This window comes from Lissotriton vulgaris, chromosome 7 (genome assembly GCF_964263255.1).
Source record: "Lissotriton vulgaris chromosome 7, aLisVul1.2, whole genome shotgun sequence".
NCBI classification, from domain to species: domain Eukaryota; kingdom Metazoa; phylum Chordata; class Amphibia; order Caudata; family Salamandridae; genus Lissotriton; species Lissotriton vulgaris.
The window spans coordinates 243,240,270-243,267,140 of record NC_141695.1 but is presented as its reverse complement, the minus strand read 5'-3'; positions in this window follow the sequence as shown (position 1 = coordinate 243,267,140).

Sequence of the window (26,871 nt, the reverse complement as noted above, 5' to 3'; positions counted from 1 at the left end):
CCCCGAGCTGGATGGGTATGCTCAGACGTGAGTCCCACGCTCTCCACAATACTGGATTCAAGCAAACCGGGCTGAAGACGTCTGAAATGCCAGAAACCGGTCCTCGGAAGCTTGTTTCCGTTCCAGGGAAGGCATGGCTTGGCAGTTCGGGCTGGACTGTTCCCATGAGGCACAGGGTCAGACTGATTTGCATATGGCCATGTCTGAACTGGGGTGGTGTGGAGTGCCAAAAAATGATGGATTTAGGCCCAGATCTCTTTACTGGGGTGAATGTATGACATTGTTCTGCATTTTGTCCATCAACTGTGGTTTTTGCATTTGTCAACCTGAGTGGGATGGGTATGCTCAGACGTGAGTCCCATGCTCTCCACACCACTGGATTCAAGCAAGCCGGGCTGAAGACGGCTGATATGCCGGAAACCGGTCCTGGGAAGCTTGTTTCCGATCCAGGGAAGGCATGGCTTGGCAGTTCGGGCTGGACTGTTCCCATGAGGCACAGGGTCAGACTGATTTGCATATGGCCATGTCTGAACTGGGGTGGTGTGGAGTGCAAAAAATCGATGGATTTAGGCCCATATCTCTGTACTGGGGTGAATGTATGACATTGTTCCGCATTCTGTCCATCAACTGTGGTTTTTGCATTTGTCACCCCGAGTGGGATGGGTATGCTAAGACGTGAGTCCCACGCTCTCCACACCACTGGATTCAAGCAAACCGGGCTGAAGACAGCTGAAATGCCACAAACCGGTCCTCGGAAGCTTGTTTCCGGTCCAGGGAAGGCATGGCTTGGCAGTTCCGGCTGGACTGTTCCCATGAGGCACAGGGTCAGACTGATTTGCATATGGCCATGTGTGAACTGGGGTGGTGTGGAGTGCCAAAAAACGATGGATTTAGGCCCAGATCTCTTTACTGGGGTGAATGTATGACATTGTTCTGCATTCTGTCCATCAACTGTGGTTTTTGCATTTATCACCCCGAGTGGGAAGGGTATGCTCAGACGTGAGTCCCACGCTATCCACACCACTGGATTCAAGCAAACCGGGCTGAAGACGGCTGAAATGCCAGAAACCGGTCCTCGGAAGCTTGTTTCCGGTCCAGAGAAGGCATGGCTTGGCAGTTCGGGCTGGACTGTTCCCATGAGGCACAGGGTCAGACTGATTTGTATATGGGCATGTCTGAACTGGGGTGGTGTGGAGTGCAAAAAAAACGATGGATTTAGGCCCAGATCTCTGTACTGGGGTGAATGTATGTCATTGTTCTGTATTCTGTTCATCAACTGTGGTTTTTGCATGTGTCACCCCGAATGGGATGGGTATGCTCAGACGTGAGTCCCATGCTCTCCACACCACTTGATTCAAGCAAGCCGGGCTGAAGATGGCTGAAATGCCAGAAACTGGTCCTCGGAAGCTTGTTTCCGGTCCAGGGAAGGCATTGCTTGGCAGCTCGGGCTGGACTGTTCCCATGAGGCACAGGGTCAGACTGATTTGCATATGTCCATGTCTGAACTGGGGTGGTGTGGAGTGCAAATAAACAATGGATTTAGGCCCAGATCTCTGTACTGGGGTGAATGTATGACATTGTTCTGCATTCTGTCCATCAACTGTGGTTTTTGCATTTGTCACCCCGAGTGGGATGGGTATGCTTAGACGTGAGTCCCATGCTATCCACACCACTGGATACAAGCAAGCCGGGCTGAAGACGGCTGATATACCAGAAACTGGTCCTCGGAAGCTTGTTTCCGGTCCAGGGAAGGCATGGCTTGGCAGCTCGGGCTGGACTGTTCCCATGAGGCACAGGGTCAGACTGATTTGCATATGGCCATGTCTGAACTGGGGTGGTGTGGAGTGCAAAAAATCGATGGATTTAGGCTCATATATCTGTACTGGGGTGAATGTATGACATTGTTCCGCATTCTGTCCATCAACTGTGGTTTTTGCATTTGTCACACCGAGTGGGATGGGTATGCTAAGACGTGAGTCCCGCGCTCTCCACACCACTGGATTCAAGCAAACCGTGCTGAAGACGGCTGAAATGCCACAAACCGGTCCTCGGAAGCTTGTTTCCGGTCCAGGGAAGGCATGGCTTGGCAGTTCCGGCTGGACTGTTCCCATGAGGCACAGGGTCAGACTGATTTGCATATGGCCATGTGTGAACTGGGGTGGTGTGGAGTGCCAAAAAACGATGGATTTAGGCCCAGATCTCTTTACTGGGGTGAATGTATGACATTGTTCTGCATTCTGTCCATCAACTGTGGTTTTTGCATTTATCACCCCGAGTGGGAAGGGTATGCTCAGACGTGAGTCCCACGCTATCCACACCACTGGATTCAAGCAAACCGGGCTGAAGACGGCTGAAATGCCAGAAACCTGTCCTCGGAAGCTTGTTTCCGGTCCAGGGAAGGCATGGCTTGGCAGTTCGGGCGGGACTGTTCCCATGAGGCACAGGGTCAGACTGATTTGCATATGGCCATGTCTGAACTGGGGTGGTGTGGATTGCAAAAAACAATGGATTTAGGCCCAGATCCCTGTACTGGGGTGAATGTATGACATTGTTCTGCATTCTGTCCATTAACTGTGGTTTTTGCATTTGTCACCCCGAGTGGGATGGGTATGCTCAGACGTGAGTCCCATGCTCTCCACACCACTGGATTCAAACAAGCCGGGCTGAAGACGGCTGAAATGCCAGAAACCGGTCCTCGGAAGCTTGTTTCCGGTCCAGGGAAGGCATGGCTTGGCAGTTCGCGCTGGACTGTTCCCATGAGGCACAGGGTCTGACTGATTTGCATATGGCCATGTCTGAACTGGGGTGGTGTGGAGTGCAAAAAAACGATGGATTGAGGCCCAGATCTCTGTACTGGGGTGAATGTATGACATTGTTTTGCATTCTGTCCATCAACTGTGATTTTTGCATTTGTCACCCCGAGTGGGATGGGTATGCTCAGACGTGAGTCCCATGCTCTCCACACCACTGGATTCAAGCAATCCGGGCTGAAGACGGCTGAAATGCCAGAAACCGGTCCCCGGAAGCTTGTTTCCGGTGCAGGGAAGGCATGGCTTGGCAGTTCGGGCTAGACTGTTCCCATGATGCACAGGGTCAGTCTTATTTGCATATGGCCATGTCTGAACTGGGGTGGTGTGGAGTTCAAAAAAACGATGGATTTAGGCCCAGATCTCTTTACTGGGGTGAATGTACGACATTGTTCTGCATTCTGTCCATCAACTGTGGTTTTTGCATTTGTCACCCCAGGTGGGATGGGTATCCTCAGACGTGAGTCCCACGCTCTCCACACCACTGGATTCAAGCAAACCGGGCTGAAGACGGCTGAAATGCCGGAAACCGGTCCTCGGAAGCTTGTTTCCGGTCCAGAGAAGGCATGGCTTGGCAGTTCGGGCTGCACTGTTCCCATGAGGCACAGGGTCAGACTGATTTGCATATGGGCATGTCTGAACTGGGGTGGTGTGGAGTGCAAAAAAACGATGGATTTAGGCCCAGATCTCTGTACTGGGGTGAATGTATGACATTGTTCTGTATTCTGTTCATCAACTGTGGTTTTTGCATTTGTCACCCCGAATGGGATGGGTATGCTCAGACGTGAGTCCCATGCTCTCCACACCACTTGATTCAAGCAAGCCGGGCTGAAGATGGCTGAAATGCCAGAAACTGGTCCTCGGAAGCTTGTTTCCGGTCCAGGGAAGGCATGGCTTGGCAGGTCGGGCTGGACTGTTCCCATGAGGCACAGGGTCAGACTGATTTGCATATGTCTATGTCTGAACTGGGGTGGTGTGGAGTGCAAATAAACAATGGATTTAGTCCCAGATCTCTGTACTGGGGTGAATGTATGACATTGTTCTGCATTCTGTCCATCAACTGTGGTTTTTGCATTTGTCACCCCGAGTGGGATGGGTATGCTTAGACGTGAGTCCCATGCTCTCCACACCACTGGATTCAAGCAAGCCGGGCTGAAGACGGCTGATATGCCAGAAACCGGTCCTCGGAAGCTTGTTTCCGATCCAGGGAAGGCATGGCTTGGCAGTTCGGGCTGGACTGTTCCCATGAGGCACAGGGTCAGAATGATTTGCATATGGCCATGTCTGAACTGGGGTGGTGTGGAGTGCAAAAAATCGATGGATTTAGGCCCATATCTCTGTACTGGGGTGAATGTATGACATTGTTCTGCATTCTGTCCATCAACTGTGGTTTTTGCATTTGTCACCCCGAGTGGGATGGGTATGCTCAGACGTGAGTCCCACGCTCTCCACACCACTGGATTCAAGCAAACCGGGCTGAAGACGGCTGAAATGCCAGAAACCGGTCCTCGGAAGCTTGTTTCCGGTCCAGGGAAGGCATGGTTTGGCAGTTCCGGCTGGACTGTTCCCATGAGGCACAGGGTCAGACTGATTTGCATATGGCCATGTCTGAACTGGGGTGGTGTGGAGTGCCAAAAAATGATGGATTTAGGCCCAGATCTCTTTACTGGGGTGAATGTATGACATTGTTCTGCATTCTGTCCATCAACTGTGATTTTTGCATTTGTCACCCCGAGTGGGATGGGTATGCTCAGACGTGAGTCCCATGCTCTCCACACCACTGGATTCAAGCAAGCCGGGCTGAAGACGGCTGATATGCCAGAAACCGGTCCTCGGAAGCTTGTTTCCGATCCAGGGAAGGCATGGCTTGGCAGTTCGGGCTGGACTGTTCCCATGAGGCACAGGGTCAGACTTATTTGCATATGGCCATGTCTGAACTGGGGTGGTGTGGAGTTCAAAAAAACTATGGATTTAGGCCCAGATCTCTGTACTGGGGTGAATGTACGGCATTGTTTTGCATTCTGTCCATCAACTGTGGTTTTTGCATTTGTCACCCCGGGTGGGATGGGTATCCTCAGACGTAAGTCCCATGCTCTCCACACCACTGGATTCAAGCAAGCCGGGCTGAAGAAAGCTGAAATGCCAGAAACCGTTCCTCGGAAGCTTGTTTCCGGTCCAGAGAAGGCATGGCTTGGCAGCTCGGGCTGGACTGTTTCCATGAGGCACAGGGTCAGACTGATTTGCATATGGCCATGTCTGAACTGGGGTGGTGTGGAGTGCAAATAAACAATGGATTTAGGCCCAGATCTCTGTACTGGGGTGAATGTATGACATTGTTCTGCATTCTGTCCATCAACTGTGGTTTTTGCATTTGTCACCCCGAGCTGGATGGGTATGCTCAGACGTGAGTCCCACGCTCTCCACAATACTGGATTCAAGCAAACCGGGCTGAAGACGTCTGAAATGCCAGAAACCGGTCCTCGGAAGCTTGTTTCCGTTCCAGGGAAGGCATGGCTTGGCAGTTCGGGCTGGACTGTTCCCATGAGGCACAGGGTCAGACTGATTTGCATATGGCCATGTCTGAACTGGGGTGGTGTGGAGTGCCAAAAAATGATGGATTTAGGCCCAGATCTCTTTACTGGGGTGAATGTATGACATTGTTCTGCATTTTGTCCATCAACTGTGGTTTTTGCATTTGTCAACCTGAGTGGGATGGGTATGCTCAGACGTGAGTCCCATGCTCTCCACACCACTGGATTCAAGCAAGCCGGGCTGAAGACGGCTGATATGCCGGAAACCGGTCCTGGGAAGCTTGTTTCCGATCCAGGGAAGGCATGGCTTGGCAGTTCGGGCTGGACTGTTCCCATGAGGCACAGGGTCAGACTGATTTGTATATGGGCATGTCTGAACTGGGGTGGTGTGGAGTGCAAATAAACAATGGATTTAGGCCCAGATCTCTGTACTGGGGTGAATGTATGACATTGTTCTGCATTCTGTCCATCAACTGTGGTTTTTGCATTTGTCACCCCGAGCTGGATGGGTATGCTCAGACGTGAGTCCCACGCTCTCCACAATACTGGATTCAAGCAAACCGGGCTGAAGACGTCTGAAATGCCAGAAACCGGTCCTCGGAAGCTTGTTTCCGTTCCAGGGAAGGCATGGCTTGGCAGTTCGGGCTGGACTGTTCCCATGAGGCACAGGGTCAGACTGATTTGCATATGGCCATGTCTGAACTGGGGTGGTGTGGAGTGCCAAAAACATGATGGATTTAGGCCCAGATCTCTTTACTGGGGTGAATGTATGACATTGTTCTGCATTTTGTCCATCAACTGTGGTTTTTGCATTTGTCAACCTGAGTGGGATGGGTATGCTCAGACGTGAGTCCCATGCTCTCCACACCACTGGATTCAAGCAAGCCGGGCTGAAGACGGCTGATATGCCGGAAACCGGTCCTGGGAAGCTTGTTTCCGATCCAGGGAAGGCATGGCTTGGCAGTTCGGGCTGGACTGTTCCCATGAGGCACAGGGTCAGACTGATTTGCATATGGCCATGTCTGAACTGGGGTGGTGTGGAGTGCAAAAAATCGATGGATTTAGGCCCATATCTCTGTACTGGGGTGAATGTATGACATTGTTCCGCATTCTGTCCATCAACTGTGGTTTTTGCATTTGTCACCCCGAGTGGGATGGGTATGCTAAGACGTGAGTCCCACGCTCTCCACACCACTGGATTCAAGCAAACCGGGCTGAAGACAGCTGAAATGCCACAAACCGGTCCTCGGAAGCTTGTTTCCGGTCCAGGGAAGGCATGGCTTGGCAGTTCCGGCTGGACTGTTCCCATGAGGCACAGGGTCAGACTGATTTGCATATGGCCATGTGTGAACTGGGGTGGTGTGGAGTGCCAAAAAACGATGGATTTAGGCCCAGATCTCTTTACTGGGGTGAATGTATGACATTGTTCTGCATTCTGTCCATCAACTGTGGTTTTTGCATTTTTCACCCCGAGTGGGAAGGGTATGCTCAGACGTGAGTCCCACGCTATCCACACCACTGGATTCAAGCAAACCGGGCTGAAGACGGCTGAAATGCCAGAAACCGGTCCTCGGAAGCTTGTTTCCGGTCCAGAGAAGGCATGGCTTGGCAGTTCGGGCTGGACTGTTCCCATGAGGCACAGGGTCAGACTGATTTGTATATGGGCATGTCTGAACTGGGGTGGTGTGGAGTGCAAAAAAAACGATGGATTTAGGCCCAGATCTCTGTACTGGGGTGAATGTATGTCATTGTTCTGTATTCTGTTCATCAACTGTGGTTTTTGCATGTGTCACCCCGAATGGGATGGGTATGCTCAGACGTGAGTCCCATGCTCTCCACACCACTTGATTCAAGCAAGCCGGGCTGAAGATGGCTGAAATGCCAGAAACTGGTCCTCGGAAGCTTGTTTCCGGTCCAGGGAAGGCATTGCTTGGCAGCTCGGGCTGGACTGTTCCCATGAGGCACAGGGTCAGACTGATTTGCATATGTCCATGTCTGAACTGGGGTGGTGTGGAGTGCAAATAAACAATGGATTTAGGCCCAGATCTCTGTACTGGGGTGAATGTATGACATTGTTCTGCATTCTGTCCATCAACTGTGGTTTTTGCATTTGTCACCCCGAGTGGGATGGGTATGCTTAGACGTGAGTCCCATGCTATCCACACCACTGGATACAAGCAAGCCGGGCTGAAGACGGCTGATATACCAGAAACTGGTCCTCGGAAGCTTGTTTCCGGTCCAGTGAAGGCATGGCTTGGCAGCTCGGGCTGGACTGTTCCCATGAGGCACAGGGTCAGACTGATTTGCATATGGCCATGTCTGAACTGGGGTGGTGTGGAGTGCAAAAAATCGATGGATTTAGGCTCATATATCTGTACTGGGGTGAATGTATGACATTGTTCCGCATTCTGTCCATCAACTGTGGTTTTTGCATTTGTCACCCCGAGTGGGATGGGTATGCTAAGACGTGAGTCCCGCGCTCTCCACACCACTGGATTCAAGCAAACCGGGCTGAAGACGGCTGAAATGCCACAAACCGGTCCTCGGAAGCTTGTTTCCGGTCCAGGGAAGGCATGGCTTGGCAGTTCCGGCTGGACTGTTCCCATGAGGCACAGGGTCAGACTGATTTGCATATGGCCATGTGTGAACTGGGGTGGTGTGGAGTGCCAACAAACGATGGATTTAGGCCCAGATCTCTTTACTGGGGTGAATGTATGACATTGTTCTGCATTCTGTCCATCAACTGTGGTTTTTGCATTTATCACCCCGAGTGGGAAGGGTATGCTCAGACGTGAGTCCCACGCTATCCACACCACTGGATTCAAGCAAAGCGGGCTGAAGACGGCTGAAATGCCAGAAACCTGTCCTCGGAAGCTTGTTTCCGGTCCAGGGAAGGCATGGCTTTGTAGTTCGGGCGGGACTGTTCCCATGAGGCACAGGGTCAGACTGATTTGCATATGGCCATGTCTGAACTGGGGTGGTGTGGATTGCAAAAAACAATGGATTTAGGCCCAGATCCCTGTACTGGGGTGAATGTATGACATTGTTCTGCATTCTGTCCATTAACTGTGGTTTTTGCATTTGTCACCCCGAGTGGGATGGGTATGCTCAGACGTGAGTCCCATGCTCTCCACACCACTGGATTCAAGCAAGCCGGGCTGAAGACGGCTGAAATGCCAGAAACCGGTCCTCGGAAGCTTGTTTCCGGTCCAGGGAAGGCATGGCTTGGCAGTTCGCGCTGGACTGTTTCCATGAGGCACAGGGTCTGACTGATTTGCATATGGCCATGTCTGAACTGGGGTGGTGTGGAGTGCAAAAAAACGATGGATTGAGGCCCAGATCTCTGTACTGGGGTGAATGTATGACATTGTTTTGCATTCTGTCCATCAACTGTGATTTTTGGATTTGTCACCCCGAGTGGGATGGGTATGCTCAGACGTGAGTCCCATGCTCTCCACACCACTGGATTCAAGCAATCCGGGCTGAAGATGGCTGAAATGCCAGAAACCGGTCCTCGGAAGCTTGTTTCCGGTGCAGGGAAGGCATGGCTTGGCAGTTCGGGCTAGACTGTTCCCATGAGGCACAGGGTCAGACTTATTTGCATATGGCCATGTCTGAACTGGGGTGGTGTGGAGTTCAAAAAAACGATGGATTTAGGCCCAGATCTCTTTACTGGGGTGAATGTACGACATTGTTCTGCATTCTGTCCATCAACTGTGGTTTTTGCATTTGTCACCCCAGGTGGGATGGGTATCCTCAGACGTGAGTCCCATGCTCTCCACACCACTGGATTCAAGCAAGCCGGCTGAAGAAAGCTGGAATGCCAGAAACCGGTCCTCGGAAGCTTGTTTCCGGTCCAGAAAAGGCATGGCTTGGCAGTTCGGGCTGGAGTGTTCCCATGAGGCACAGGGTCAGACTGATTTGCATATGGGCATGTCTGAACTGGGGTGGTGTGGAGTGCAAAAAAACGATGGATTTAGGCCCAGATCTCTGTACTGGGGTGAATGTATGACATTGTTCTGTATTCTGTTCATCAACTGTGGTTTTTGCATGTGTCACCCCGAATGGGATGGGTATGCTCAGACGTGAGTCCCATGCTCTCCACACCACTTGATTCAAGCAAGCCGGGCTGAAGATGGCTGAAATGCCAGAAACTGGTCCTCGGAAGCTTGTTTCCGGTCCAGGGAAGGCATGGCTTGGCAGCTCGGGCTGGACTGTTCCCATGAGGCACAGGGTCAGACTGATTTGCATATGTCAATGTCTGAACTGGGGTGGTGTGGAGTGCAAATAAACAATGGATTTAGGCCCAGATCTCTGTACTGGGGTGAATGTATGACATTGTTCTGCATTCTGTCCATCAACTGTGGTTTTTGCATTTGTCACCCCAGGTGGGATGGGTATCCTCAGACGTGAGTCCCATGCTCTCCACACCACTGGATTCAAGCAAGCCGGCTGAAGAAAGCTGGAATGCCAGAAACCGGTCCTCGGAAGCTTGTTTCCGGTCCAGAAAAGGCATGGCTTGGCAGTTCGGGCTGGAGTGTTCCCATGAGGCACAGGGTCAGACTGATTTGCATATGGGCATGTCTGAACTGGGGTGGTGTGGAGTGCAAAAAAACGATGGATTTAGGCCCAGATCTCTGTACTGGGGTGAATGTATGACATTGTTCTGTATTCTGTTCATCAACTGTGGTTTTTGCATGTGTCACCCCGAATGGGATGGGTATGCTCAGACGTGAGTCCCATGCTCTCCACACCACTTGATTCAAGCAAGCCGGGCTGAAGATGGCTGAAATGCCAGAAACTGGTCCTCGGAAGCTTGTTTCCGGTCCAGGGAAGGCATGGCTTGGCAGCTCGGGCTGGACTGTTCCCATGAGGCACAGGGTCAGACTGATTTGCATATGTCAATGTCTGAACTGGGGTGGTGTGGAGTGCAAATAAACAATGGATTTAGGCCCAGATCTCTGTACTGGGGTGAATGTATGACATTGTTCTGCATTCTGTCCATCAACTGTGGTTTTTGCATTTGTCACCCCAAGTGGGATGGGTATGCTTAGACGTGAGTCCCATGCTCTCCACACCACTGGATTCAAGCAAGCCGGGCTGAAGACGGCTGATATGCCAGAAACCGGTCCTCGGAAGCTTGTTTCCGATCCAGGGAAGGCATGGCTTGGCAGTTTGGGCTAGACTGGTCCCATGAGGCACAGGGTCAGACTGATTTGCATATGGGCATGTCTGAACTGGGGTGGTGTGGAGAGCAAAAAAACGATGGATTTAAGCCCAGATCTCTGTACTGGGGTGAATGTACGACATTGTTCTGCATTCTGTCCATCAACTGTGGTTTTTGCATTTGTCACCCCGGGTGGGATGGGTATCCTCAGACTTGAGTCCCATGCTCTCCACACAACTGGATTCAAGCAAGCCGGGCTGAAGACAGCTGAAATGCCAGAAACCGGTCCTCGGAAGCTTGATTCCGGTCCTGGGAAGGCATGGCTTGGCAGGTCGGGCTGGACTGTTCCCATGAGGCACAGGGTCAGACTGATTTGCATATGGGCATGTCTGAACTGGGGTGGTGTGGAGTGCAAAAAACGATGGATTTAGGCCCAGATCTCTGTACTGGGGTGAATGTATGACATTGTTCTGTATTCTGTTCATCAACTGTGGTTTTTGCATTTGTCACCCCGAATGGGATGGGTATGCTCAGACGTGAGTCCCATGCTCTCCACACCACTTGATTCAAGCAAGCCAGGCTGAAGATGGCTGAAATGCCAGAAACTGGTCATCGGAAGCTTGTTTCCGGTCCAGGGAAGGCATGGCTTGGCAGCTCGGGCTGGACTGTTCCCATGAGGCACAGGGTCAGACTGATTTGCATATGGCCATATCTGAACTGGGGTGGTGTGGAGTGCAAAAAAACAATGGATTTAGGCCCAGATCTCTGTACTGGGGTGAATGTATGACATTGTTCTGCATTCTGTCCATGAACTGTGGTTTTTGCATTTATCACCCCGAGTGGGATGGGTATGCTCAGACGTGAGTCCCACGCTCTCCACACCACTGGATTCAAGCAAACCGGGCTGAAGACGGCTGAAATGCCAGAAACCGGTCCTCGGAAGCTTGTTTCCGGTCCAGGGAAGGCATGGCTTGGCAGTTCGGGCTGGACTGTTCCCATGAGGCACAGGGTCAGACTGATTTGCATATGGCCATGTCTGAACTGGGGTGGTGTGGAGTGCAAAAAAACAATGGATTTAGGCCCAGATCCCTGTACTGGGGTGAATGTATGACATTGTTCTGCATTCTGTCCATTAACTGTGGTTTTAGCATTTGTCACCCCGAGTGGGATGGGTATGCTCAGACGTGAGTCCCATGCTCTCCACACCACTGGATTCAAGCAAGCCGGGCTGAAGACGGCTGAAATGCCAGAAACCGGTCCTCGGAAGCTTGTTTCCGGTCCAGGGAAGGCATGGCTTGGCAGTTCGCGCTGGACTGTTCCCATGAGGCACAGGGTCTGACTGATTTGCATATGGCCATGTCTGAACTGGGGTGGTGTGGAGTGCAAAAAAAACGATGGATTTAGGCCCAGATCTCTGTACTGGGGTGAATGTATGACATTGTTCTGCATTCTGTTCATCAACTGTGGTTTTTGCATTTGTCACCTCGAGTGGGATGGGTATGCTCAGACGTGACTCCCATGCTCTCTACACCACTGGATTCAAGCAAGCCAGGCTGAAGACGGCTGAAATGACAGAAACCGGTCCTCAGAAGCTTGTTTCCGGTCCAGGAAAGGCATGGCTTGGCAGTTCGAGCTGGCCTGTTCCCATGAGGCACAGGGTCAGACTGATTTGCATATGGCCATGTCTGAACTGGGGTGGTGTGGAGTGCAAAAAAAACGATGGATTTAGGCCCAGATCTCTGTACTGGGGTGAATGTATGACATTGTTCTGTATTCTGTTCATCAACTGTGGTTTTTGCATGTGTCACCCCGAATGGGATGGGTATGCTCAGACGTGAGTCCCATGCTCTCCACACCACTTGATTCAAGCAAGCCGGGCTGAAGATGGCTGAAATGCCAGAAACTCGTCCTCGGAAGCTTGTTTCCGGTCCAGGGAAGGCATGGCTTGGCAGCTCGGGCTGGACTGTTCCCATGAGGCACAGGGTCAGACTGATTTGCATATGTCCATGTCTGAACTGGGGTGGTGTGGAGTGCAAATAAACAATGGATTTATGCCCAGATCTCTGTACTGGGGTGAATGTATGACTTTGTTCTGCATTCTGTCCATCAACTGTGGTTTTTGCATTTGTCACCCCGAGTGGGATGGGTATGCTTAGACGTGAGTCCCATGCTCTCCACACCACTGGATTCAAGCAAGCCGGGCTGAAGACGGCTGATATGCCAGAAACCGGTCCTCGGAAGCTTGTTTCCGATCCAGGGAAGGCATGACTTGGCAGTTCGGGCTGGACTGTTCCCATGAGGCACAGGGTCAGACTGATTTGCATATGGCCATGTCTGAACTGGGGTGGTGTGGAGTGCAAAAAATCGATGGATTTAGGCCCATATCTCTGTACTGGGGTGAATGTATGACATTGTTCTGCATTCTGTCCATCAACTGTGGTTTTTGCATTTGTCAACCTGAGTGGGATGGGTATGCTCAGACGTGAGTCCCATGCTCTCCACACCACTGGATTCAAGCAAGCCGGGCTGAAGACGGCTGATATGCCGGAAACCTGTCCTGGGAAGCTTGTTTCCGATCCAGGGAAGGCATGGCTTGGCAGTTCGGGCTGGACTGTTCCCATGAGGCACAGGGTCAGACTGATTTGCATATGGCCATGTCTGAACTGGGGTGGTGTGGAGTGCAAAAAATCGATGGATTTAGGCCCATATCTCTGTACTGGGGTGAATGTATGACATTGTTCCGCATTCTGTCCATCAACTGTGGTTTTTGCATTTGTCACCCCGAGTGGGATGGGTATGCTCAGACGTGAGTCCCATGCTCTCCACACCACTGGATTCAAGCAATCCGGGCTAAAGATGGCTGAAATGCCAGAAACCGGTCCTCGGAAGCTTGTTTCCGGTGCAGGGAAGGCATGGCTTGGCAGTTCGGGCTAGACTGTTCCCATGAGGCACAGGGTCAGACTTATTTGCATATGGCCATGTCTGAACTGGGGTGGTGTGGAGTTCAAAAAAACAATGGATTTAGGACCAGATCTCTTTACTGGGGTGAATGTACGACATTGTTCTGCATTCTGTCCATCAACTGTGGTTTTTGCATTTGTCACCCCAGGTGGGATGGGTATCCTCAGACGTGAGTCCCATGCTCTCCACACCACTGGATTCAAGCAAGCCGGCTGAAGAAAGCTGAAATACCAGAAACCGGTCCTCGGAAGCTTGTTTCCGGTCCAGAGAAGGCCTGGCTTGGCAGTTCGGGCTGGACTGTTCCCATGAGGCACAGGGTCAGACTGATTTGCATATGGGCATGTCTGCACTGGGGTGGTGTGGAGTGCAAAAAAAACGATGGATTTAGGCCCAGATCTCTGTACTGGGGTGAATGTATGACATTGTTCTGTATTCTGTTCATCAACTGTGGTTTTTGCATGTGTCACCCCGAATGGGATGGGTATGCTCAGACGTGAGTCCCATGCTCTCCACACCACTTGATTCAAGCAAGCCGGGCTGAAGATGGCTGAAATGCCAGAAACTGGTCCTCGGAAGCTTGTTTCCGGTCCAGGGAAGGCATGGCTTGGCAGCTCGGGCTGGACTGTTCCCATGAGGCACAGGGTCAGACTGATTTGCATATGTCCATGTCTGAACTGGGGTGGTGTGGAGTGCAAATAAACAATGGATTTAGGCCCAGATCTCTGTACTGGAGTGAATGTATGACATTGTTCTGCATTCTGTCCATCAACTGTGGTTTTTGCATTTGTCACCCCGAGTGGGATGGGTATGCTTAGACGTGAGTTTCATGCTATCCACACCACTGGATACAAGCAAGCCGGGCTGAAGACGGCTGATATACCAGAAACTGGTCCTCGGAAGCTTGTTTCCGGTCCAGGGAAGGCATGGCTTGGCAGCTCGGGCTGGACTGTTCCCATGAGGCACAGGGTCAGACTGATTTGCATATGGCCATGTCTGAACTGGGGTGGTGTGGAGTGCAAAAAATTGATGGATTTAGGCTCATATATCTGTACTGGGGTGAATGTATGACATTGTTCCGCATTCTGTCCATCAACTGTGGTTTTTGCATTTGTCACCCCGAGTGGGATGGGTATGCTCAGACGTGAGTCCAACGCTCTCCACACCACTGGATTCAAGCAAACCGGGCTGAAGACGGCTGAAATGCCAGAAACCGGTCCTCGGAAGCTTGTTTCCGGTCCAGGGAAGGCATGGCTTGGCAGTTCCGGCTGGACTGTTCCCATGAGGCACAGGGTCAGACTGATTTGCATATGGCCATGTGTGAACTGGGGTGGTGTGGAGTGCCAAAAAACGATGGATTTAGGCCCAGATCTCTTTACTGGGGTGAATGTATGACATTGTTCTGCATTCTGTCCATCAACTGTGGTTTTTGCATTTGTCACCCCGAGTGGGATGGGTATGCTCAGACGTGAGTCCCATGCTCTCCACACCACTGGATTCAAGCAAGCCGGGCTGAAGACGGCTGAAATGCCAGAAACCGGTCCTCGGAAGCTTGTTTCCGGTCCAGAGAAGGCCTGGCTTGGCAGTTCGGGCTGGACTGTTCCCATGAGGCACAGGGTCAGACTGATTTGCATATGGGCATGTCTGCACTGGGGTGGTGTGGAGTGCAAAAAAAACGATGGATTTAGGCCCAGATCTCTGTACTGGGGTGAATGTATGACATTGTTCTGTATTCTGTTCATCAACTGTGGTTTTTGCATGTGTCACCCCGAATGGGATGGGTATGCTCAGACGTGAGTCCCATGCTCTCCACACCACTTGATTCAAGCAAGCCGGGCTGAAGATGGCTGAAATGCCAGAAACTGGTCCTCGGAAGCTTGTTTCCGGTCCAGGGAAGGCATGGCTTGGCAGCTCGGGCTGGACTGTTCCCATGAGGCACAGGGTCAGACTGATTTGCATATGTCCATGTCTGAACTGGGGTGGTGTGGAGTGCAAATAAACAATGGATTTAGGCCCAGATCTCTGTACTGGAGTGAATGTATGACATTGTTCTGCATTCTGTCCATCAACTGTGGTTTTTGCATTTGTCACCCCGAGTGGGATGGGTATGCTTAGACGTGAGTTTCATGCTATCCACACCACTGGATACAAGCAAGCCGGGCTGAAGACGGCTGATATACCAGAAACTGGTCCTCGGAAGCTTGTTTCCGGTCCAGGGAAGGCATGGCTTGGCAGCTCGGGCTGGACTGTTCCCATGAGGCACAGGGTCAGACTGATTTGCATATGGCCATGTCTGAACTGGGGTGGTGTGGAGTGCAAAAAATTGATGGATTTAGGCTCATATATCTGTACTGGGGTGAATGTATGACATTGTTCCGCATTCTGTCCATCAACTGTGGTTTTTGCATTTGTCACCCCGAGTGGGATGGGTATGCTCAGACGTGAGTCCAACGCTCTCCACACCACTGGATTCAAGCAAACCGGGCTGAAGACGGCTGAAATGCCAGAAACCGGTCCTCGGAAGCTTGTTTCCGGTCCAGGGAAGGCATGGCTTGGCAGTTCCGGCTGGACTGTTCCCATGAGGCACAGGGTCAGACTGATTTGCATATGGCCATGTGTGAACTGGGGTGGTGTGGAGTGCCAAAAAACGATGGATTTAGGCCCAGATCTCTTTACTGGGGTGAATGTATGACATTGTTCTGCATTCTGTCCATCAACTGTGGTTTTTGCATTTGTCACCCCGAGTGGGATGGGTATGCTCAGACGTGAGTCCCATGCTCTCCACACCACTGGATTCAAGCAAGCCGGGCTGAAGACGGCTGATATACCAGAAACCGGTCCTCGGAAGCATGTTTCCGATCCAGGGAAGGCATGGCTTGGCAGTTCGGGCTGGACTGTTCCCATGAGGCACAGGGTCAGACTTATTTGCATATGGCCATGTCTGAACTGGGGTGGTGTGGAGTTCAAAAAAACGATGGATTTAGGCCCAGATCTCTGTACTGGGGTGAATGTACGACATTGTTCTGCATTCTGTCCATCAACTGTGGTTTTTGCATTTGTCACCCCGGGTGGGATGGGTATCCTCAGACGTAAGTCCCATGCTCTCCACACAACTGGATTCAAGCAAGCCGGGCTGACGAAAGCTGAAATGCCAGAAACCGTTCCTCGGAAGCTGTTTTCCGGTCCAGAGAAGGCATGGCTTGGCAGTTCAGGCTGGACAGTTCCCATGAGGCACAGAGTCAGACTGATTTGCATATGGGCATGTCTGAACTGGGGTGGTGTGGAGTGCAAAAAAACGATGGATTTAGGCCCAGGTCTCTGTACTGGGGTGAATGTATGACATTGTTCTGTATTCTGTCCATCAACTGTGGTTTTTGCATTTGTCACCCCGAGTGGGATGGGTATACTCAGACGTGAGTCCCATGCTCTCCACACCACTTGATTCAAGCAAGCCAGGCTGAAGATGGCTGAAATGCCAGAAACTGGTCCTCGGAAGCTTGTTTCCGGTCCAGGGAAGGCATGGCTTGGCAGCTCGGGCTGGACTGTTCCCATGAGGCACAGGGTCAGACTGATTTGCATATGGCCATGTCTGAACTGGGGTGGTGTGGAGTGCAAATAAACAATGGATTTAGGCCCAGATCTCTGTACTGGGGTGAATGTATGACATTGTTCTGCATTCTGTCCATCAACTGTGGTTTTTGCATTTGTCACCCGAGTGGGATGGGTATGCTCAGACGTGAGTCCCACGCTCTCCACAATACTGGATTCAAGCAAACCGGGCTGGAGACGTCTGAAATGCCAAAAACCGGTCCTCGGAAGCTTGTTTCCGTTCCAGGGAAGGCATGGCTTGGCAGTTCGGGCTGGACTGTTCCCATGAGGCACAGGGTCAGACTGATTTGCATATGGCCATGTCTGAACTGGGGTGGTGTGGAGTGCCAAAAAATGATGGATTTAGGCCCTGTTCTCTTTACTGGGGTGAATGTATGACATTGTTCTGCATTTTGTCCATCAACTGTGGTTTTTGCATTTGTCAACCCGAGTGGGATGGGTATGCTCAGACGTGAGTCCCATGCTCTCCACACCACTGGATTCAAGCAAGCCGGGCTGATGATGGCTGATATGCCAGAAACCGGTCCTGGGAAGCTTGTTTCCGATCCAGGGAAGGCATGGCTTGGCAGTTTCGGCTGGACTGTTCCCATGAGGCACAGGGTCAGACTGATTTGCATATGGCCATGTCTGAACTGGGGTGGTGTGGAGTGCAAAAAATCGATGGATTTAGGCCCATATCTCTCTACTGGGGTGAATGTATGACATTGTTCCGCATTCTGTCCATCAACTGTGGTTTTTGCATTTGTCACCCCGAGTGGGATGGGTATGCTCAGACGTGAGTCCTATGCTCTCCACACCACTAATTTCAAGCAATCCGGGCTGAAGACAGCTGAAATGCCAAAAACCGGTCCTCGGAAGCTTGTTTCCGGTCCAGGGAAGGCATGGCTTGGCAGTTCGGGCTGGACTGTTCCCATGAGGCACAGGGTCTGTCTTATTTGCATATGACCATGTATGAACTAGGATGGTGTGGAGAGCAAAAAACGATGGATTTAGGCCCAGGTCTCTGTACTGGGGTGAATGTACGACATTGTTCTGCATTCTGTCCATCAACTGTGGTTTTTGCATTTGTCACCCCGGGTGGGATGGGTATCCTCAGACGTGAGTCCCATGCTCTCCACACAACTGGATTCATGCAAGCCGGGCTGAAGACAGCTGAAATGCCAGAAACCGGTCCTCAGAAGCTTGTTTCCGGTCCAGGGAAGGCATGGCTTGGCAGTTCGGGCTGGACTGTTCCCATGAGGCACAGGGTCAGACTGATTTGCATATGGCCATGTCTGAACTGGGTTGGTGTGGAGTGCAAAAAAACGATGGATTTAGGCCCAGATCTCTGTACTGGGGTGAATGTATGACATTGTTCTGCATTCTGTCCATCAACTGTGGTTTTTGCATTTGTCACCCCGAGTGGAATGGGTATGCTCAGACGTGAGTCCCATGCTCTCCACACCACTGGATTCAAGCAAACCGGGCTAAAGACGGCTGAAATGCCAGAAACCGGTCCTCGGAAGCTTGTTTCCGGTCCAGGGAAGGCATGGCTTGGCAGTTCGGGCTGGACTGTTCCCATGAGGCACAGGGTCAGACTGATTTGCATATGGCCATGTCTGAACTGGGGTGGTGTGGAGTGCAAAAAAACAATGGATTTAGGCCCAGATCCCTGTACTGGGGTGAATGTATGACATTGTTCTGCATTCTGTCCATTAACTGTGGTTTTTGCATTTGTTACCCCGAGTGGGATGGGTATGCTCAGACGTGAGTCCCATGCTCTCCACACCACTGGATTCAAGCAAGCCGGGCTGAAGACGGCTGAAATGCCAGAAACCGGTCCTCGGAAGCTTCTTTCCGGTCCAGGGAAGGCATGGCTCTGCAGTTCGCGCTGGACTGTTCCCATGAGGCACAGGGTCTGACTGATTTGCATATGGCCATGTCTGAACTGGGGTGGTGTGGAGTGCAAATAAACAATGGATTTAGGCCCAGATCTTTGTACTGGGGTGAATGTATGACATTGTTCTGCATTCTGTCCATCAACTGTGGTTTTTGCATTTGTCACCCCGAGTGGGATGGGTATGCTCAGACGTGAGTCCCATGCTCTCCACACCACTGGATTCAAGCAAGCCAGGCTGAAGATGGCTGGTATGCCAGAAACCGGTCCTCGGAAGCTTGTTTCCGATCCAGGGAAGGCATGGCTTGGCAGTTCGGGCTGGACTGTTCCCATGAGGCACAGGGTCAGACTGATTTGCATATGTCCATGTCTGAACTGGGGTGGTGTGGAGTGCAAATAAACAATGGATTTAGGCCCAGATCTTTGTACTGGGGTGAATATATGACATTGTTCTGCATTCTGTCCATCAACTGTGGTTTTTGCATTTGTCACCCCGAGTGGGATGGGTATGCTCAGACGTGAGTCCCATGCTCTCCACACCACTGGATTCAAGCAAGCCGGGCTGAAGACTGCTGGTATGCCAGAAACCGGTCCTCAGAAGCTTGTTTCCGATCCAGGGAAGGCATGGCTTGGCAGTTCGGGCTGGACTGTTCCCATGAGGCACAGGGTCAGACTGATTTGCATATGGCCATGTCTGAACTGGGGTGGTGTGGAGTGCAAAAAATCGATGGATTTAGGCCCATATCTCTGTACTGGGGTGAATGTATGACATTGTTCCGCATTCTGTCCATCAACTGTGGTTTTTGCATTTGTCACCCCGAGTGGGATGGGTATCCTCAGATGTAAGTCCTATGCTCTCCACACCACTGGATTCAAGCAAGCCGGGCTGAAGTAAGCTGAAATGCCAGAAACCGTTCCTCGGAAGCGTGTTTCCGGTCCAGAGAAGGCATGGCTTGGCAGTTCTGGCTGGACTGTTCCCATGAGGCACAGGGTCAGACTGATTTGCATATGGGCATGTCTGAACTGGGGTGGTGTGGAGTGCAAAAAAAACGATGGATTTAGGCCCAGGTCTCTGTACTGGGATGAATGTATGACATTGTTCTGTATTCTGTCCATCAACTGTGGTTTTTGCATTTGTCACCCCGAGTAGGATGGGTATGCTCAGACGTGAGTCCCATGCTCTCCACACCACTTGATTCAAGCAAGCCGGGCTGAAGATGGCTGAAATGCCAGAAACTGGTCCTCAGAAGCTTGTTTCCGGTCCAGGGAAGGCATGGCTTGGCAGCTCGGGCTGGATTGTTTCCATGAGGCACAGGGTCAGACTGATTTGCATATGGCCATGTCTGAACTGGGGTGGTGTGGAGTGCAAATAAACAATGGATTTAGGCTCAGATCTCTGTACTGGGGTGAATGTATGACATTGTTCTGCATTCTGTCCATCAACTGTGGTTTTTGCATTTGTCACCCCGAGTGGGATGGGTATGCTCAGACGTGAGTCCCACGCTCTCCACAATACTGGATTCAAGCAAACCGGGCTGAAGACGTCTGAAATGCCAGAAACCGGTCCTCGGAAGCTTGTTTCCGTTCCAGGGAAGGCATGGCTTGGCAGTTCGGGCTGGACTGTTCCCATGAGGCACAGGGTCAGACTGATTTGCATATGGCCATGTCTGAACTGGGGTGGTGTGGAGTGCCAAAAAATGATGGATTTAGGCCCAGATCTCTTTACTGGGGTGAATGTATGACATTGTTCTGCATTCTGTCCATCAACTGTGGTTTTTGCATTTGTCAACCCGAGTGGGATGGGTATGCTCAGACGATAGTCCCATGCTCTCCACACCACTGGATTCAAGCAAGCCGGGCTGAAGACGGCTGATATGCCAGAAACCGGTCCTGGGAAGCTTGTTTCCGATCCAGGGAAGGCATGGCTTGGCAGTTTGGGCTGGACTGTTCCCATGAGTCACAGGGTCAGACTGATTTGCATATGACCATGTCTGAACTGGGGTGGTGTGGAGTGCAAAAAATCGATGGATTTAGGCCCATATCTATGTACTGGGGTGAATGTATGACATTGTTCCGCATTCTGTCCATCAACTGGGGTTTTTGCATTTGTCACCCTGAGTGGGATGGGTATGCTAAGACGTGAGTCCCATGCTCTCCACACCACTAAATTCAAGCAAGCCGGGCTGAAGACGGCTGAAATGCCAGAAATTGGTCCTCGGAAGCTTGTTTCCGGTCCAGGGAATGCATGGCTAGGCAGTTCGGGCTGGACTGTTCCCATGAGGCACAGGGTCAGACTGATTTGCATATGGCCATATCTGAACTGGGGTGGTGTGGAGTGCAAAAAAACAATGGATTTAGGCCCAGATCTCTGTACTGGGGTGAATGTATGACATTGTTCTGCATTCTGTCCATCAACTGTGGTTTTTGCATTTGTCACCCCGAGTGGGATGGGTATGCTCAGACGTGAGTCCCACACTCTCCACACCACTGGATTCAAGCAAACCGGGCTGAAGACGCCTGAAATGTCGGAAACCGGTCGTCGGAAGCTTGTTTCCGGTCCAGGGAAGGCATGGCTTGGCAGTTCAGGCTGGACCGTTCCCATGAGGCACAGGGTCAGACTGATTTGCATATGGCCATGTCTGAACTGGGGTGGTGTGGAGTCCAAAAAAACGATGGATTTAGGCCCAGATCTCTGTACTGGGGTGAATGTATGACATTGTTCTGCATTCTGTCCATCAACTGTGGCTTTTGCATTTGTCACCCCGAGTGGGATGGGTATGCTCAGACGTGAGTCCCATGCTCTCCACACCACTGGATTCAAGCAAGCCGGGCTGAAGACGGCTGATATGCCAGAAACCGGTCCTCGGAAGCTTGTTTCCGATCCAGGGAAGGCATGGCTTGGCAGTTCGGGCTGGACTGTTCCCATGAGGCACAGGGTCAGAATGATTTGCATATGGCCATGTCTGAACTGGGGTGGTGTGGAGTGCAAAAAAACGATGGATTTAGGCCCAGATCTCTGAACTGGGGTGAATGTATGACATTGTTCTGCATTCTGTCCATCAACTGTGGTTTTTGCATTTGTCACCCCGAGTGGGATGGGTATGCTCAGACGTGAGTCCCATGCTCTCCACACCACTGGATTCAAGCAATCCGGGCTGAAGATGGCTGAAATGCCAGAAACCGGTCCTCGGAAGCTTGTTTCCGGTCCAGGGAAGGCATGGCTTGGCAGTTCGGGCTGGACTGTTCCCATGAGGCACAGGGTCTGTCTTATTTGCATATGACCATGTCTGAATTGGGGTGGTGTGGAGAGCAAAAAAACGACGGATTTAGGCCCAGATCTCTGTACTGGGGTGAATGTACGACATTGTTCTGCATTCTGTCCATCAACTGTGGTTTTTGCATTTGTCACCCCGGGTGGGATGGGTATCCTCAGACGTGAGTCCCATGCTCTCCACACCACTGGATTCAAGCAAGCCGGGCTGAAGATGGCTGGTATGCCAGAAACCGGTCCTCAGAAGCTTGTTTCCGATCCAGGGAAGGCATGGCTTGGCAGTTCGGGCTGGACTGTTCCCATGAGGCACAGGGTCAGACTGATTTGCATATGGCCATGTCTGAACTGGGTTGGTGTGGATTGCAAAAAAACGATGGATTTAGGCCCAGATCTCTGTACTGGGGTGAATGTATGACATTGTTCTGCATTCTGTCCATCAACTGTGGTTTTTGCATTTGTCACCCCGAGTGGGATGGGTATGCTCAGACGTGAGTCCCATGCTCTCCACACCACTGGATTCAAGCAAGCCGGGCTGAAGATGGCTGAAATGCCAGGAACTGGTCCTCGGAAGGGAAGGCATGGCTTGGTCCAGGGAAGGCATGGCTTGGCAGTTCGGGCTGGACTGTTCCCATGAGGCACAGGGTCAGACTGATTTGCATATGGCCATGTCTGAACTGGGCTGGTGTGGAGTGCAAAAAAACAATGGATTTAGGCCCAGATCTCTGTACTGGGGTGAATGTATGACATTGTTCTGCATTCTGTCCATGAACTGTGGTTTTTGCATTTGTCACCCCTAGTGGGATGGGTATGCTCAGACGTGAGTCCCATGCTCTCCACACCACTGGATTCAAGCAAACCGGGCTGAAGACGGCTGAAATGCCAGAAACCGGTCCTCGGAAGCTTGTTTCTGGTCCAGGGAAGGCATGGCTTGGCAGTTCGGGCTAGACTGTTCCCATGAGGCACAGGGTCAGACTGATTTGCATATGGCCATGTCTGAACTGGGGTGGTGTGGAGTGCAAAAAAACAATGGATTTAGGCCCAGATCCCTGTACTGGGGTGAATGTATAACATTGTTCTGCATTCTGTCCATTAACTGTGGTTTTTGCATTTGTCACCCCGAATGGGATGGGTATGCTCAGACGAGAGTCCCATGCTCTCCACACCACTTGATTCAAGCAAGCCGGGCTGAAGATGGCTGAAATGCCAGAAACTGGTCCTCAGAAGCTTGTTTCCGGTCCAGGGAAGGCATGGCTTGGCAGCTCGGGCTGGACTGTTCCCATGAGGCACAGAGTCAGACTGATTTGCATATGGCCATGACTGAACTGGGGTGGTGTGGAGTGCAAATAAACAATGGATTTAGGCCCAGATCTCTCTACTGGGGTGAATGTATGACATTGTTCTGCATTCTGTCCATCAACTGTGGTTTTTGCATTTGTTACCCCGAGTGGGATGGGTATGCTCAGACATGAGTCCCACGCTCTCCACACCACTGGATTCAAGCAAACCGGGCTGAAGACGGCTGAAATGCCAGAAACCGGTCTTCGGAAGCTTGTTTCCGGTCCAGGGAAGGCATGGCTTGGCAGTTCGGGCTGGACTGTTCCCATGAGGCACAGGGTCTGTCTTATTTGCATATGACCATGTCTGAACTGGGGTGGTGTGGAGAGCAAAAAAATGATGGATTTAGGCCCAGATCTCTTTACTGGGGTGAATGTATGACATTGTTCTGCATTCTGTCCATCAACTGTGGTCTTTGCATTTGTCACCCCGGGTGGGATGGGTATCCTCAGACGTGAGTCCCATGCTCTCCACACCACTGGATTCATGCAAGCCGGGCTGAAGACAGCTGAAATGCCAGAAACCGGTCCTCGGAAGCTTGTTTCTGGTCCAGGGAAGGCATGGCTTGGCAGTTCGGGCTCGACTGTTCCCATGAGGCACAGGGTCAGACTGATTTGCATATGGCCATGTCTGAACTGGGCTGGTGTGGAGTGCAAAAAAACAATGGATTTAGGCCCAGGTCTCTGTACTGGGGTGAATGTATGACATTGTTCTGCATTCTGTCCATGAACTGTGGTTTTTGCATTTCTCACCCCTAGTGGGATGGGTATGCTCAGACGTGAGTCCCATGCTCTCCACACCACTGGATTCAAGCAAACCGGGCTGAAGACGGCTGAAATGCCAGAAACCGGTCCTCGGAAGCTTGTTTCTGGTCCAGGGAAGGCATGGCTTGGCAGTTCGGGCTAGACTGTTCCCATGAGGCACAGGGTCAGACTGATTTGCATATGGCCATGTCTGAACTGGGGTGGTGTGGAGTGCAAAAAAACAATGGATTTAGGCCCAGATCCCTGTACTGGGGTGAATGTATAACATTGTTCTGCATTCTGTTCATTAACTGTTGTTTTTGCATTTGTCACCCCGAATGGGATGGGTATGCTCAGACGAGAGTCCCATGCTCTCCACACCACTTGATTCAAGCAAGCCGGGCTGAAGATGGCTGAAATGCCAGAAACTGGTCCTCAGAAGCTTGTTTCCGGTCCAGGGAAGGCATGGCTTGGCAGCTCGGGCTGGACTGTTCCCATGAGGCACAGGGTCAGACTGATTTGCATATGGCCATGACTGAACTGGGGTGGTGTGGAGTGCAAATAAACAATGGATTTAGGCCCAGATCTCTCTACTGGGGTGAATGTATGACATTGTTCTGCATTCTGTCCATCAACTGTGGTTTTTGCATTTGTTACCCCGAGTGGGATGGGTATGCTCAGACATGAGTCCCACGCTCTCCACACCACTGGATTCAAGCAAACCGGGCTGAAGACGGCTGAAATGCCAGAAACCGGTCCTCGGAAGCTTGATTCCGGTCCAGGGAAGGCATGGCTTGGCAGTTCAGGCTGGACTGTTCCTATGAGGCACAGGGTCAGACTGATTTGCATATGGCCATGTCTGAACTGGGGTGGTGTGGAGTGCCAAAATATGATGGTTTTAGGCCCAGATCTCTTTACTGGGGTGAATGTATGACATTGTTCCGCATTCTGTCCATCAACTGTGGTTTTTGCATTTGTCACCCCGAGTGGGATGGGTATGCTCAGACATGAGTCCCATGCTCTCCACACCACTAAATTCAAGCAAGCCGGGCTGAAGACGGCTGAAATGCCAGAAATTGGTCCTCGGAAGCTTGTTTCCGGTCCAGGGAAGGCATGGCTAGGCAGTTCGGGCTGGACTGTTACCATGAGGCACAGGGTCAGACTGATTTGCATTGCATATGGCCATATCTGAACTGGGGTGGTGTGGAGTGCAAAAAAACGATGGATTTAGGCTCAGATCTCTGTACTGGGGTGAATGTATGACATTGTTCTGCATTCTGTCCATCAACTGTGGTTTTTGCATTTGTCAACCGGAGTGGGATGGGTATGCTCAGACGTGAGTCCCATGCTCTCCACACCACTGGATTCAAGCAATCCGGGCTGAAGACGGCTGAAATGCCAGATACCGGTCTTCGGAAGCTTGTTTCCGGTCCAGGGAAGGCATGGCTTGGCAGTTCGGGCTGGACTGTTCCCATGAGGCACAGGGTCTGTCTTATTTGCATATGACCATGTCTGAACTGGGGTGGTGTGGAGAGCAAAAAAACGATGGATTTAGGCCCAGATCTCTGTACTGGGGTGAATGTACGGCATTGTTCTGCATTCTGTCCATCAACTGTGGTCTTTGCATTTGTCACCCCGGGTGGGATGGGTATCCTCAGACGTGAGTCCCATGCTCTCCACACCACTGGATTCATGCAAGCCGGGCTGAAGACAGCTGAAATGCCAGAAACCGGTCCTCGGAAGCTTGTTCTTGGTCCAGGGAAGGCATGGCTTGGCAGTTCGGGCTGGACTGTTCCCATGAGGCACAGGGTCAGACTGATTTGCATATGGCCATGTCTGAATTGGGTTGGTGTGGAGTGCAAAAAAACGATGGATTTAGGCCCAGATCTCTGTACTGGGGTGAATGTATGACATTGTTCTGCATTCTGTCCATCAACTGTGGTTTTTGCATTTGTCACCCCTAGTGGGATGGGTATGCTCAGACGTGAGTCCCATGCTCTCCACACCACTGGATTCAAGCAAGCCGGGCTGAAGATGGCTGAAATGCCAGAAACCGGTCCTCGGAAGCTTGTTTCTGTTCCAGGGACTGAATTGTCGACTTGGCAAGTGCACACACTTGCCAGTCCCTAAACCTTTCCTTTTCTACATATTAGTCACCCCTAAGGTAGACCTATGAGCTAGGTGCATTGTATGTAAAAGGTAGGACATGCCCTGATGTGGGTGGCGTGTCCTTATAGTGAACTACAACCAATTTTGTTTTTCACTATAGCAAGGCTATCTGTTCCCCTAGGCAGAATGGGCAGTTTGATTATACCATCTTATTATCCTAACATGCCCTAGGAACAAGATAGGAAAATAACATGCCTGAACTCAGAATGTTAAAATACATCTTTTTGCGTGGGTGATTTTTATATTCTGTGTTTGAAAATACCACTTTTAGAAAGTAGGTATTTTCTTGCCTAACCATCCAGCCTGCCTCTGCTAGGTTTATGTATTCCATGTCTGGTTTGTGAGTGACAGGGGGCTGGAGAGGGCTTCGGCTCCAGCAGTCAGATGGGTCAGGACTGGGCTGAA